We start from the raw sequence: 14289 nt of genomic DNA, 5'->3' as shown, positions 1-14289 counted from the left end.
CGCTCAACCATTGAGCCACCCAGGCATCCCTCCCTTCTGGACTTAAAATGAGTGTAATAAACCCCATCACACAGGATGGCTGGGAAAATTAGAAGAGATGTAACATCTTCCAGAACCTCTTATAAGCTAGGTGTTGTGTGTGCTGCTTAAAGCCAAACTCCGCAGGACATTATGATTCCCATTTTGCAGATGAGGGAATTGCCTCTGCATGCACAGAGGCCAAGCAGTCTGGTTGAAGACACGCGGCAAGGAGGCATAGGAAGTAGACCATGCTCTAGCGCTCCGTTCAGAGATGGAAAAGATAACACATGTGTGAAAGCAAGTACAGCAACAATGGTTTCCTTCCTTTCATCTGTGGGCTCCTGCGGCCCATCCTTAGCTGGGGCCCTTCTCACCTTGAACTGCGACCATCAGTTTACCCGCCCTCCACTGTGAACTGGCAAGATTGGGTACTGCGGGGAATTAACCTTTAACACCTGGCCGGACCCAGATTGACTCAGTAAATGTTCATTGAGTAAGTGAAAAACACATCACTCATATTCCATTATTCGTTGCTCATTGGATAGCTCCTCCAATTATGCCACAAATATCCACTGAGCACCAACCCTGAAGATCCAGGCACTGCAGTAAGCACTCTGTGGACATAACTTCTTTTAATCCTAATAACCACTATGTGTTTGGTGTAAGCCTTATTTTGGTTTTTTTGTTTTGTTTTGTTTTGTTTTAAATTTTTATTTATTTATGATAGTCACAGAGAGAGAGAGAGAGAGAGGCAGAGACATAGGCAGAGGGAGAAGCAGGCTCCATGCACCGGGAGCCCGATGTGGGATTCGATCCCGGGTCTCCAGGATCGCGCTCTGGGCCAAAGGCAGGTGCCAAACCGCTGCGCCACCCAGGGATCCCCTTATTTTGTTTTTTAAAGATTTTATTTATCTATTTGAGGAGAGGAGTTTTGGGTTTTGTTTTGTTTTGTTTTGTTGTTTTTTGAGAGAGAGCAAGCACAGGGAGGGAAAGGGACAGGCCAACTCTGCACTGAGCACAGAACCCGATGTGGGGCTGGATCTTACCACCAAGAGATCATGACCTGAGCCAAAATCAAGTCAGTGGCTTAACCATCTGAGCCACCCAGGGGATGCTCATCCTGCTGGTGCTGGCCCACACTTTGAGAACCACAGCTGATAAGTGGTGATCCCTCAGCCTACCTCCGGGGTCTGACTACTCAGGTTCTTAACCACAATCCCTAGTGCTTCCCAACCTGCAAGTGGGGCAGGTGGCATGAAAGAGGCTTTTGGGCAAATGCTATTTGGGATGTGCAACTTGGGAAGAAATGTGGTTGTCCCTTCCAGGCTTTGCTGCCCACCCCCCTACTCCCAGGTGGGCCCACCTAGAAGCTACTGAGTTTGACCTAGTGCTGGTCCTGGAGCCTCTCCTACTTCTCTTTTCCTGGATGATTTCCACCACTCCTAGACCAAGTGATCAACACTTGCGTGTTTGTTGGGGTGAAGGCTGGTAGGAGGCTGAATAATGACCTCCCAGAGATATGAGGCTCAATCCCAAGTGTCCTTAAAAGGAGAAGGCAGCAGGAGACGTGACACAGAGGAGAAGGGGACAATGTGACAGAGATCCAAGCAATAAGGCCACCAAAGGCTGGAAGAATCAAAGAATGGATTCTCCTCCAGAGCCTCTGGAGGGAGCACAGCTCTCCTCACACCTTGATTTCGGATCAGGGGAACTGACCTCAGATTTCTGGCCTCCAAAACTGTAGGAGAATGAATTTCTAATGTTTTAACCCACCGAGTTTGTGACAACTTGTTACAAGAGCCCCAGAAAACCAATATACCTGGGGGGAAAGTCTGGGCTGTACCACAGGCTCAGGCCTCCGTGTTTCCCAGGATCTCACCTACACTTCTCATTGCCACATCCCCATCCCTAGAGGGCTGAGACCAGAGATCCCATGGTGGAAAAAATTTTGTCATGAAAGACCATCTTGTCCTAAGGGGCTTCACCAGGCTCCAGAGAGTTACCAAGGGGAACAGGTGAAGGCAGAAGGAGAAAGAGTAGGAGGTAGGAGATAGGCGGGGTGTAAGAGGCATGGGGAGGGGAGACTGGTATTGCCATCATAGAAGAATGACTGACTGGGGGTCCCTCTGTGTGGGGAAGGTGAAAGGGGGGCCATGTCAGCACCACGTGAAGAAGTTAATTGGGAGGGTCTATGTCCAGCCAGGCCTATCCAGTGGCCTCCGACATCCTAAGGCCTGGGGGTGGGAGTGGGGGGTGGCACACAGTGGGTCTTGCATCATGTCCAAAGTATCAGGTGGCCATGGCAGAGACATAGGCAGAGGTAGAAGTAGCCTCTCTGCAGGGAGCCCAATGTGGGACTCGATCCCGGGACTATGGGATCATGCCCTGAGCCAAGGACATACACGCAACCACTGAGCCACCCAGGCATCCCAGATACTGAGTTTTAGAAGGAAACCTGGACTACTCGCTGAGCCATAGGAATCAGCACCCAGCCCCCTGCCTACAAATTCATCTCTACCATACATAGTGTCAGTATGAGAAACCCTGGCCCCCAATGCCCAGTACATTTCCCAGTTGCATCCTAAGCTGAGGAAAGGGTTGTTGCTCTGTGCCAACGGGCTGAGCAGAGAGCTGGAGTTGAGCTGGTTCTGGGCTGGGAGGATGGAGGGCTTGCAAGCAGAGACCAGGCAGTCCAGCAAGAAGTGAACTTGGCAGAGAAAGAGGCCTTACACACCAGTGCGCTGCCACCGAAGCAGTGCCTGTATGCACAGATACCACATTTGCAGCCCCAGGTCCAAAGTCTGCTCTTGGGGACAGAGAGATGAGTAGGGGGTACTCACATCCCACAGAGGACTGGGCCTGGGGTCAGAAGTCAAAGGACCATCCTCCCACCCACCCCCTCCCTCCAGCAACATCTCTCCCCTTTGGGCCTTAGTCTTCTCATTTTTATATTTTTTTAAAGATTATTTATTTATTCATAGAGACATACAGAGAGAGAGAGAGAGACAGAGACAGAGACACAGGCAGAGGGAGAAGTAGGCTCCATGCAGGGAGCCTGACGTGGGACTTGATCCAGGGTTGCCAGGATCACGCCTTAGGCTGCAGGCGGCGCTAAACCGCTATGCCACCAGGGCTGCCCAGTCTTCTCATTTTTAAAAGAGGGGCTCAGTTGATCTCTGAGAAGCTTATGTTCCAGACATCCCCTCCCCCAAAACACCACACACATACACCGAGTTCAGTCTTTTGCCATCACTCGGGCTGGTTCCCTTCCCTTGGCATCTCCTGTAGCCAGCCTCTTCCTCTGTCCTGCCCAGGACCCTCACTTCTCCCCATGACTCCAGCATCCCCCCACCCCACTGGCCAAGGCAGCCTCCCATCCAGCCCCCTACACCTCATTCCCAGCCAGGAGCAACAGCTCAACATCACTGTACAGATGTGCCCACAATAGCCAGGCCCACCAGGCACTGCAGGAAGCAGCAGGTATCCTCATGCAACTTAAAAGTGTCGGATCTGAGGTCATGATTGCTCCTTGGCAATAGAGGAAACCCCTAGAAGCATAAAGTGGGTACAGTGATAGCTGGAGGGATGGAGCAGGTTCTGTGCTTTGGGAGTCATCCAGTGAGCAAGGAATTGAGGTAAGACAGGATACAGGCTCAAAGAGAGGAACAGGGGAAGCCCTGGAATGGGAAGTCACATTTCCAAGAGAGCCCCACCACAGCCAGAAGGTAAGTTGGGACACTGGACACCAAGACCAGGGTTCCCCAATCCCATCAAACTCTCCTCTTCCTTCTCCACCCTCAGACTAGGGCTCCCAAGACATGGTGTTCCCCTTCACTGAATATACAGCCTAAGTATCCCTCCTCTCCTCCACTTCTAGAAGAGACTTACTGGTCCTCCATATCCTTCTCTTCTCCAGACCTCAGGCCTGCTTCTATCACTCCACTCCCAGCATCCTCTGCCCCACCTGGTGCTGGAACCATCCATGCAAAGAGCTCGATGCATCTGAGACCATGTCCATCCCCTCCAGATCTCCTCCTTCTCTGTCCACCCCCAAAACTTCAGGGTGCACAGTGTGTCTCTGAGAAGGGGAGGATTCCTTCTGTTAGCCCTTATAGTATCAATTTGGAGGATGCACATGCCTGGTTCATAGGGCTCATCCACCTGGCCTGTGCCCCCCAGGAATTCCGCCAGGAAATTCTCATCTTGATCACAAGACACTCTGACCTGTAAGGGGTAGTTCTGGCAGAAGAGGTGACCCCCAATACACACACAAACACACACACACAAGCATGTATTTGTTAATAGGCACAGATCCCACTGAGGGGTAGTGTCATGCCATGTCACAGAGCACTATCCACCAGAGATTATCCACCCAAGATCCCTTGGGCCAGCTCTGTGAAGACCTCTCTGCTCCTGCGAAAAGCCAAGTGCGGTGTGGAAACTGGATGCCAGATGCATCTGCTGGGAAGAGGAGGAACAAACTTGGAGAGATGGCTGCAGGGACCCTGGGGCAGCCCAGGAGGTAATTTTGGGCAGATTAGAATAACGTGCCCCTTCTGTAAAGCCCTTCACTGCCATGTGATGGAAAATTGCCCTAATGGTTCCATATATCTGTGCTGATTATAGAGTCAGGCAGTGCAGAACCTACACAACAGTAACGGGTGGCCCTGAAGGTGGAGGAGGGGGCTGAGAGAGAGAGAGAGAGAGAGAGAGAGAGAAAGGAAGGTGACAAGGGCTCCAGCCCAGCAGACCTGTGTCCCGTCCAATATCACTAACAGTGAGCTCTTAGAGGAGTTCCTAAATCCCTCTAAACCACAATTTATTGGTTTGGAAAACAGCGGTGATGGCTTTTGGGCCTAAGGGATGCTCTCTGCCTTCAGGACTAAATGAGATGAGGGATGCCAAGCTCTGCTAGGCCTGAAGTCCGTGCCTTCGTGATGTGGACCTGGCAACAGGAACAGGAGTCGACCCAAGGGAGGAAAAGACAGGGAGAGAGGCCAGTTGTTCCAAGACAGGGGGCGGGTTTCACTCGCTGGCTGAGCAGTCGTTTTAACTAGACACCAACTGTCCGGTGGAACCGGTGTGCAACAGCCCGTGTCACCGCGGCGGGCGGCCCTGCGGGCCCGGGGCAGGGGCTCCTCCGCGGGCTAAGGCCGTCGGGGCCGCGGGGAGGAGCGGAGGGCCCGGCGCTGGGACTCGGGGCTCACGCAGGGCCGCCCCCTGTTCGTGGGCACCGCCGCCGGCTCCAATGCCAATGCCGCCGGCGCAGGAGGGGCGGCGAGCGGGCGGCGGCGAGGCCCCGGCGGGACCCGCGCACCGCAGCGCCACCTGGAGCTCGGGAGCGCGAGGTGACGGGTCGCCACGGTCCCCGGCTCCGCGGCCGTTCCGCTGTCGTCTCACCGGGAGCTTGGTGCCCTCGGCCCCGGCCTCTCCCCTCCTACAGCCGCTGGACAGAGGGAAGAGTTGGGGTGGGGTAGAGACCCCCGCGCGGCCAGGGTCCCCCAAGGCCGGTGGGGTGACGTCACGGGGTTGGGCCGGTGGCCAGTTCTGGCACGCACTGCCCTCATTGTGTACCCTTCCTCCTTCTCACTCAGTGACTTCAGGGTAAAGTGCAAATTCCTTCCGTTTCCAGCTTTATATCCCCTCACCCACGCGAAGGGAGTCCTCGGGCCCCCAGGCTGGAACCTCCCATGACCTTCCTCCAGGGCAGCCTCTGGCACACGCCCCTCGGCATCAAACTCAAGTTAAAATGTAGTTCCCAGGCCTCACCTCAATCCCTGGCTTTGTGGCCAGGAATCTGTATTTTTCACAAGCTCCCAGGTGATTTTGATGTGTCCTAGACGTCAGAATCTGACGGTCTGCATTCCCACTCAACATGGCAGTGATTCTCAAAGGTCATCTGTCTCTGGAAACAGATTCCTGGGCCCTGCCCTGGGAGTTTTTGATTCAGTGGGTCTGGGGTAGGGTCTAACAGTCTGAATTTCTTTTTCTTTTTAAGATTTTATTTATCTACTCATGAGACACACACACACACACACACAGAGAGAGAGAGAGAGAGAGAGAGAGAGAGAGAGAGGCAGAGACACTGGCAGAGAAAGAAGCAGGCTCCACGCAGGGAGCCCCATGTGGGACTCTATCCCCAGTCTCCAGGATCAGGCGCTGAGCTGAAGGGGGCGCTAAACTGCTGAGCCACCTGGGCTGCCCAGAGTCTGCATTTCTATCAGCTTCCGGGGTACTGCTAGTACTGCTGGTCTGGAACCACACCCTGAGAATCACTTCTCCCATAGATTTAGAAGAGCTGTTGGCCTGTTGCCAATTCACTATGTACCAAGCCCTGTGCAAGGCACTGTGCATTGCTACAGCTGTGTGAAATAAGTATTTACTGCGTTTTCTGGATAAGGTGAGGAAGGTTCAGACAGATCCACTCACTTGTTCAAGGTTATACAGCCATGGGATGCCTGGATGGCTCAGCGGTTGAGCATCTGCCTTCAGCCCAGGGCATGATCCTGGAGTCCTGGGATCAAGTCCCAGGACTGAGTCCCACGTCGGGCTCCCTGCATGGATCCTGCTTCTCCTTCTGCCTCTGTCTCTGCCTCTCTCTCTCTCTCTCTCTCTCTCTCTCTCTCTGTGTGTGTGTGTGTGTGTGTGTGTTTCTCATGAATAAATAAAATCTAAAAAAAAAAATTTTACACAGCCAGAAGGATAGGATTTGAACCTGGGTCTTTCTTTCTTAAGATTTTATTTATTCATGAGAAACACACAGAGAGAGGCAGAGACATAGGCAGAGGGAGAAGCAGGCTTCCTATGGGGAGCCTGATGTGGGACTCAATTCTGGGACCTGGGATCATGACTTGAGCGAAAGGCAGACGCTCAACCACTGAGCCACCCAGGCATCCCGAACCCAGGTCTATTCTGAGTTGGCTCTGCCTCCTGTGCACTGCTAATTATCTGCTCCCAGGGGCTTGCTTTGTTTCCAGAAGTCAACCCGGCACTCCTTGAAGCCTGAGAAGGTACAGGATAGGGCTTTGAAAACTTCCTCCCACACTTTCCTGGGTTCAGGGGACTGACTTTGCCCTGGGCCAGGTTCTCTGCCCAGAGAGCTCTTGATGAGGGGGCAGAGAAGCCAACTTGTGCTCTGATGCTGACCCCCTCCTTCCTTTGCTCCCATTCGCCTTGGGAGTGGAAGATCCTCTGACTTCTCCCTGATTGGCTCCAGAATCTAAGGAATAGGAGAAGGGAAGGAAACAGAGGAGGATGGAGGCAGGATTGATGCGTTCAGAGAGGAGAAAGGAGGGGACAGTGCAGCACAGGTGCCCCAACAGAGTAGTGCGCTGTCCTCAGGGTCAGGGATACACACATGGAGCCATAGGTGTGGATGGGGTGGAGAAGCAAGCAGGTAGAGGAGAGTGTGCGTAGTGAAGGAAAGAACAACAAATCTGGGTGGGCTGTTAGGGATGAGGAGGGCTCTCCCCTGTGACTTCCTATGCATGTCTATTTCACACCAACTTCTCCCTGGTCACCCCTGAACCCCCACTTTGGTGGAGCAGGCCCAAGACAAGAAGTCAACAGCCCTTCTGGACACTGCTTATTCTCCTCTGCCTCTCCCTTGCAGCCCTCAGCTTTGAGCTTCTCCCTGCTTGTCTATGGGTCTTAAAGATCTTCTAGGGGAGGGGAGCCCAGGCAGGGAGCCAAAGATAGGACCCCAAAGGGAGGAAGTCTGAACCCAGAAGCCCCATGCTGAATTCATCAAGTGGACATGCCGGGACCAAGTAGTGCATACCCATATCCTTCCCTACCCCAAACATCCATTGAGCACCCCTGTGCAGACACGGCCCACTGCCAGGATAACCCCTGGGACACACACAGCCCAGGGGACAGGGAGGCAGGGACTCCGGGAAGGCCTCTCAGAGGTAGTTGGAGAGAAGCTCTGAAGGAGGATCAAGAGCAGGCCAGGTAAAGAATGTAGGGGAACAACTTTCAAAACTGAAGAATCAGCATTTGCAAAGGCCCAGGGGGAAGAGGAAATAAATGGAAACCAGCCAAGCACAGTGGAAGCGATAGCACAGGCAGACCTGTAGAGATGAGGTCAGGCAGGTAGGCAGGGACCACAGCCAGGAGCTGACGTAGGGAGATTGGATCTCATCCTAACTGCTCCAAGACACCCTGGGAAGGTCTTACATGGAGAGACGATGTGCTCCCAGTTACACCACAAAGATCTCTCTGGCCCCATAAACAATTTCAAAACTCTATCTGTCTGGTAAAAAAATAAATAAATAAAGGTAAATAACCTCACACCTGTTAGGACATCTGTTCTCAAAAAGACAAGAAACAACAAGTGTTGGTGAGGATGTGGAAAAAAAAGAACACTTGTGCGCTGTTGCTGGGAATGTAAATTGGTGCAGCCGCTCTGGAAAATGATGTGGAGGTTTCTCAAAAAATTAAAAATGGAACTACCATATGATCTAGCAAACCCACTTCTGGGGATTGATCTGAAGGAAAAACAAGGGGCACCTGGGTGGCTCAGTGGTATCTCATGAATAAATAAATAAATCTTTTAAAAAGGGGAGAAACAAAAACAGTAACTCAAAAAGATATCTGCACCCCCATGTTCCCTATAGCATTATTTACAAATTCATTGGTGGATGGATAGATAAAGAAACTGTGTGTGTGTGTGTGTGTGTGTATAATTATATATAACATATATATAATTCAGCCATAAAAAATAAAGGAGGAAATTCTGCGGTTTGAGACCACATAGATGGAACTTAAGGGCGTTGTGCTAAGTGAAATAGAGAAAGACAAATGCCATAAGATCTCACATCGCTAATGAATACATTTTTTAAAGATTTTATTTATTTATTCATGAGAGACACACAGAGAGAGGCAGAGACATAGGCAGAGGGAGAAGCAGGCTCCCCGTGGGGAGCCTGATGTGTGGGACTCGATCCCAGGACCCCAGGATCAAAACCTGTGCCAAAGGCAAATGATCAACCACTGAGCCACCCAAGTGCCTATGAGCACATTTTTAAAAATGAAATATATATGCCAAATAATGTTTGTAAAGATTTCATTTCTACATGGGAAAATGATATTATTTCTGATGACTGTTTGCAAATCCACATTATTCCAAAATAAAAAGTTAAAAGAAAAAACAGAGGACTGTGTTAAAACATTTGCAACTCATATCCCAGAAAGAGTTAACACCCTTGCTATATAAAGAGCTTCTAGGGACACCTGGGTGGCTCAGCGGTTGGGTGTCTGCCTTTGGCTCAAGTCACTCAGGTCGTGATCCTGGGGTCCTAGGATCGAGTCCCACATCGGGCTCCCTACGGGGAGCCTACTTCTCCCTTTGTCTGTGTCTCTGCCTCTCTCTCTCTCTCTCTCTCTGTGTCTCTCATGGATAAATAAACAAAATCTTTAAAAAATAAAAATAAATAAATAGCTTCTAGGTATCAATAAGAAATAATCAGGGCAGCCTGGGTGGCTCAGCGGTTTAGTGCCACCTTCAGCCCAGAGTGTGATCCTGGAGTCCCAGGATCAAGTCCTGCATCGGGCTTCCTGCATGGAACCTGCTTCTCCCTCTGCCTGTGTCTCTGCCTCTCTCCCTCTGTGTGTCTCTCATGAATAAATAAAATCTTTAAAACAACAACAAAAACCAAAAACAAAACAAAACAAAACAAAACCCTCTGTAGGCCTCTAGAAAAGTCACAACCCAGTTGGAATAGTGTTAGAGCATATAAACATATAAACAATAAAGGGAAAACAGCTAGGTCTTAAATTTAGTGATGGGGAGAGAAAGCCAGTGAAGGATGGTACAGACCTCCTGCACCCTGGAGACCAGCCTTCTTAGGGCCTCATCTTCTTAGAGCCTCATCTGCCCCAGCTTGAGCCAGCCACTGCCACACCTCAATTGTGCTTTCTCCTCCAACACAAAACACCAAGCTCGTCTTGCAAAACCTGCCCCTCTCCAGCCACTCATCCCTGGAGGCACTGAGGGAAAGGAAGAGGCAGAAAGCCATGACTCAGCTATCACAGGGATACAGACACCAGCATCCCTGGTGAGGTGGACAGACAGGCATGGGGCAGGTGGGCTCAGCTTTTGAAACAAAGAGAACTGAGAAGGGGAGAGGAGATCCCCTACCCTTGGTCCATTTCCCCCGTAGAGATCTTACAGGATGTCTGCCCCTACCCCTAGAGTGACCCAAGGAGCAGGTGGGCATTACCAGCCCCACAATGTAGATACTCTTTTCCTCTGGTTAATCTCGATCTTGTCCCTCCCAAGGGAGAAAGTGGAAACAAGTAAAAATATAGCCACAGACAGCCACGAGTACATACAGGCACACGCGTCTGTGCACATTCAGCTGTATATACACCCTGTCTCCACATCTGAAAATAACTGAGGCCAGAACTTTTGTGCCTGGGTCCAGCCTGCTGTGTCCTCAGCCAGGGCTGGCTCTCCTCCCCCAGCACTCAGGTAATGAGTTCGGTTAAAGCTGAAGGGGAGGGAGGGATGTTGCTAAAAGAGAAGATCTGGGGATCCCTGGGTGGCGCAGCGGTTCGGCGCGTGCCTTTGGCCCAGGGCGCGATCCTGGAGACCCGGGATCGAATCCCACGTCAGGCTCCCAGTGCATGGAGCCTGCTTCTCCCTCTGCCTGTGTCTCTGCCTCTCTCTCTCTCTCTCTGTGTGACTATCATAAATAAATAATAAAAAATTAAAAAAAAACTTAAAAAAAAAAAAAAATAAAAATAAAAGAGAAGATCTGGTGTCCAGGGCTAAGACTTTGTTTCTGGGTTCAAAGGCTTAAACTAAGAATGTCTTACCTGGCTCGACTCTCTTCGTGACAGCTTTAGACTGTTAGGAAGCAGGGTTGAGGGAAGTTGAAGGCACCACCCTGAACACCATGTGGTGAATAAAAGGAGCACAGGATTCAAACTGGGACCCCTGGAAGCTGGCAGGGAGAGAGCAATCACTTGCTTCAACCCATTATTTTATTTGAAGAGCCTGAGACCCAGCAAAGGAAGGTGACTGGCCCAAATCCCAGAGTGAAGTGGCAGCAATATTGAGTCCAGAACCAAGGTTTTTTTTTTTTGTTTTTTTTTTTTTTAAGATTTTACTTATTTATTCATGAGATATACACAGAGAGAGAGAGAGAGAGAGAGAGAGAGAAGCAGAGACATAGGCGGAGGGAGAAGCAGGCTCCATGCAGGGAGCCCGATGTGGGACTCCATCCTGGTACCCCAGGATCACGCCCTGGGCCAAAGGCATGCACCAAACCACCGAGCCACCCAGGTGTCCCAGAACCAAGGGTTTTTGACTCTCTGTCAAGTCTCTTCCTGCTACTCTCTGCACGTGGCATTCTTGGTGACTCCCAAAATGGTACACCATCCACAACACAACTGGTTAGGGTATGCCTGTCACACACTAGGTGATAGTTTACCTTGTTTTATTCAATACTGTTTTAGGCAATGGGGATAATAACTGTACACTGTAAATCCTAACCATTATCATAATAATAGCAGCTAACATTTGAGTCCTTATGTTGTGCTGAGCACCATTTCCTTGATCCTCATGACAACCCTGTGATACAGGTACTACTACTTTCCCCATTTTACAGATGAGGAAACCAAGGCACAGAGAGTTTGCCGATTTACCCGAGGTTACACATTTGGGAAACGTGAGTTCAAACCACTTCCCTATGCTCTTAGCGACTACATTTCACTGTTGCCTCCCAAGTATACTGGCCAACAAATCAATATAATTTCAGGTACTGTTAAGTACTAATCAAAAATAAAGCATGGCAGGAGACAGAGGATAGAGGAGACGGTGGCTCTCTCCTGATCTCCAAGTCTGGTCATCAGGGAAAGGGTTTGTGAAGACATGATAACATTTGTACAGAATACAGACTAGCAAGGAGTCCACCATGCCAAGATCTGAGAGAAAGGCATTTTAGATAAAGGCAACAGTTGGATTCTTTTCCAAGAAAAATGGAAAACTGTTGGAAGGTTTCGGCAGGGGTGTGACACATTTTGCTGTGTGGTGGAGTAGGACAAAAGACTTGAAATTTTCAGGAACAGATGATGGTGGAGAAGAGGAGATGGGATGGAAAGCCAGAGCATCTGGGACCCGCACTCTCATGTTGCTCCCCACATTCCTAGGGCCCCTCTAACAGGATGGGTAACTTTTGAAAATAAAGGACTATGGTCCCAACTCAGCCCATCCACAGTCCTATCACCACTTCTGCCTCATGGAATCCAGCAGCTTTGGGGGAGGAGACCTGCCTGAAGTCTGGTGGGGAGGAGAGGGGTGGGCAGGGAGGGAGGACAGGGTGTCCAAGGTGGGAGCTTTTCACAAGACAGTCATCAGGAAGGGCGCCTGGGTGGCTCAGTGGTTGAGCGGTCTGCCTTCCGGCTCAGGTCATGATCCTGGGGTCCTGGCTCAAGTCCTGCATTGGGCTTCCTGCAAGGAGCCTGCATCTCCCTCTACCTATGTCTCTGCCTCTGTCTCTCACGAATAAATAAAATCTTTAACAACAACAACAACAAAGAGTGTCATCAGGAGGCAGATTTCTGCAGGGGTCACTCTGTTCCCCACTTCTTTCTACCAGGAGAGGACTGAGGTAGGTAGGCATCCTTCCTGCAAATCACTACCCCAGGGGATTCTTTCCCTCCCAGTCTGAAAGGTCCTCCCCAGACCCAACCACAGGCCTTCCCCAGGACTCTGGGCTGGATTGCTTAGGATGGAGAGGAAGGAGACTGGTGCACAGAGACATCTAGAAAAAGCAAGTTCTGTGGACTTCCCTCCCCTCCCGCCCCGTTCTCTCCCACAAGTCTCCATTCTCCTGCTTGGCCAAGCCCAGACAGGACTCTATCATGTCTGGGGAGGGAGAGAGTGGTGGGAGTTGCCAACAGCTCCCTTGGCTGTTGGCTGAACTCACCTTCTTCCTTTCCTCCCCTCCCACTCCCAAGACACTCAAGAAGCCAAAGAAAAATGAGGGCAGTATTCCTTCCCACAAGCCCACAGCCTCAGGCCTGGATTGGCTCCTGGTCCTGTAGCTACTTGCAAGGCTATTTAACAGTGACGCTCAGGGCCACCTTTCACCCTAGCCCACCGTCCTCTCATTGAAACCTTAAAGTCCCCAGTAGGAAGAGGAGCCTGGGGGCACCTGGGTGGCTCAGTGGTTGTCTGCATTCAGCTCAGGTTGTGATCCCGGGGTCCTGTGATGGAGTCGCGCATGGAGCTCCTCTCAGGGACCCTGTTTTTTCCTCTGCCTAGGTCTCTGCTTCTGTGTGTCTCTCATGAACAAATAAAATCTTTAAAAAATAATAATATTTCACCACAAATCTGTTGTGAAATCACTTAAAATGAGACCTAAAAGTAGTCACAGTAGAAGCTTAATAAGTGGTGAGAAAGGTTGAGGTGCGGTGGACAGCTAATGGGCTTGGTGGTGCAGCAGAGCTAGAGGGCTGGGGAGCCTGTTGGGCACTTTTGGGAAAGAACACCCGGATTCCCAGCAAGGAAGCCCAAGTCTTCCACAAAGGGGGGAGGGTGTAGTTTGCTGACTTTTCTAGTGAATTGGCGCTTCTAGCAAAAAAACGTCCCCGTTGCTCACTACTCCCAGCTTTGCTCACGCCCACCACCTGCTTGCTATTCACACTAACTCCTCGGAGCAAGATCCAGCAGCACAGCCAGCCACACCCTCCCTCCCCCACCTCTCCAACTCCTTCCTCCGGGCCTCTGCTGGCATCCCCTCCTCCAACCCCACGTCACCCCCAAGCCTTGTAAACAATGAAATCCCCCAATTTCGCAGTCTTGTGTAACATCCCTGCTTCTTGGGGAGCCGTTCCGCGCCGGACAAAGTCCGAGTGGGGACCTGCGGCTCCACGGTCTCCCCTCGGGTTGCCTCCCGCCCCGCAGCCTCCTCCGAATCGTCACGGCCTCGCGCGGGCCTTGCGCTCCAAGGACCCAGACTGACACCTTCACCAGCAGCACAGCACGCGGCCCTCGCGCCCAGACACGAGGCCGCTGCCCCACCCCGGGCCTCGCCGGCGCCCCTGGCCCGCCCACCGCGCCGCCCGGAACCCTGGGAGATGTAGTTTTCGGCCGCTCTCCGCAGGGGCGCGGCCAGCAGGGTCTGCGAGCCTTCCCCACGATGCGTCTTCAGACCCACTGACTTCACTATGGGGGAGCCCTAGAGCGTCAGAGGGGCTGGGCAGTGGGCTGGCCGCTGGCGGATAGGGTCCAGCAGGTCTCGTTTCCGCTAGGGCCTT

This window comes from Vulpes lagopus, chromosome 3 (assembly GCF_018345385.1).
Source record: "Vulpes lagopus strain Blue_001 chromosome 3, ASM1834538v1, whole genome shotgun sequence".
Classification (NCBI taxonomy): domain Eukaryota; kingdom Metazoa; phylum Chordata; class Mammalia; order Carnivora; family Canidae; genus Vulpes; species Vulpes lagopus.
Note: the sequence above shows the minus strand (reverse complement) of the source record.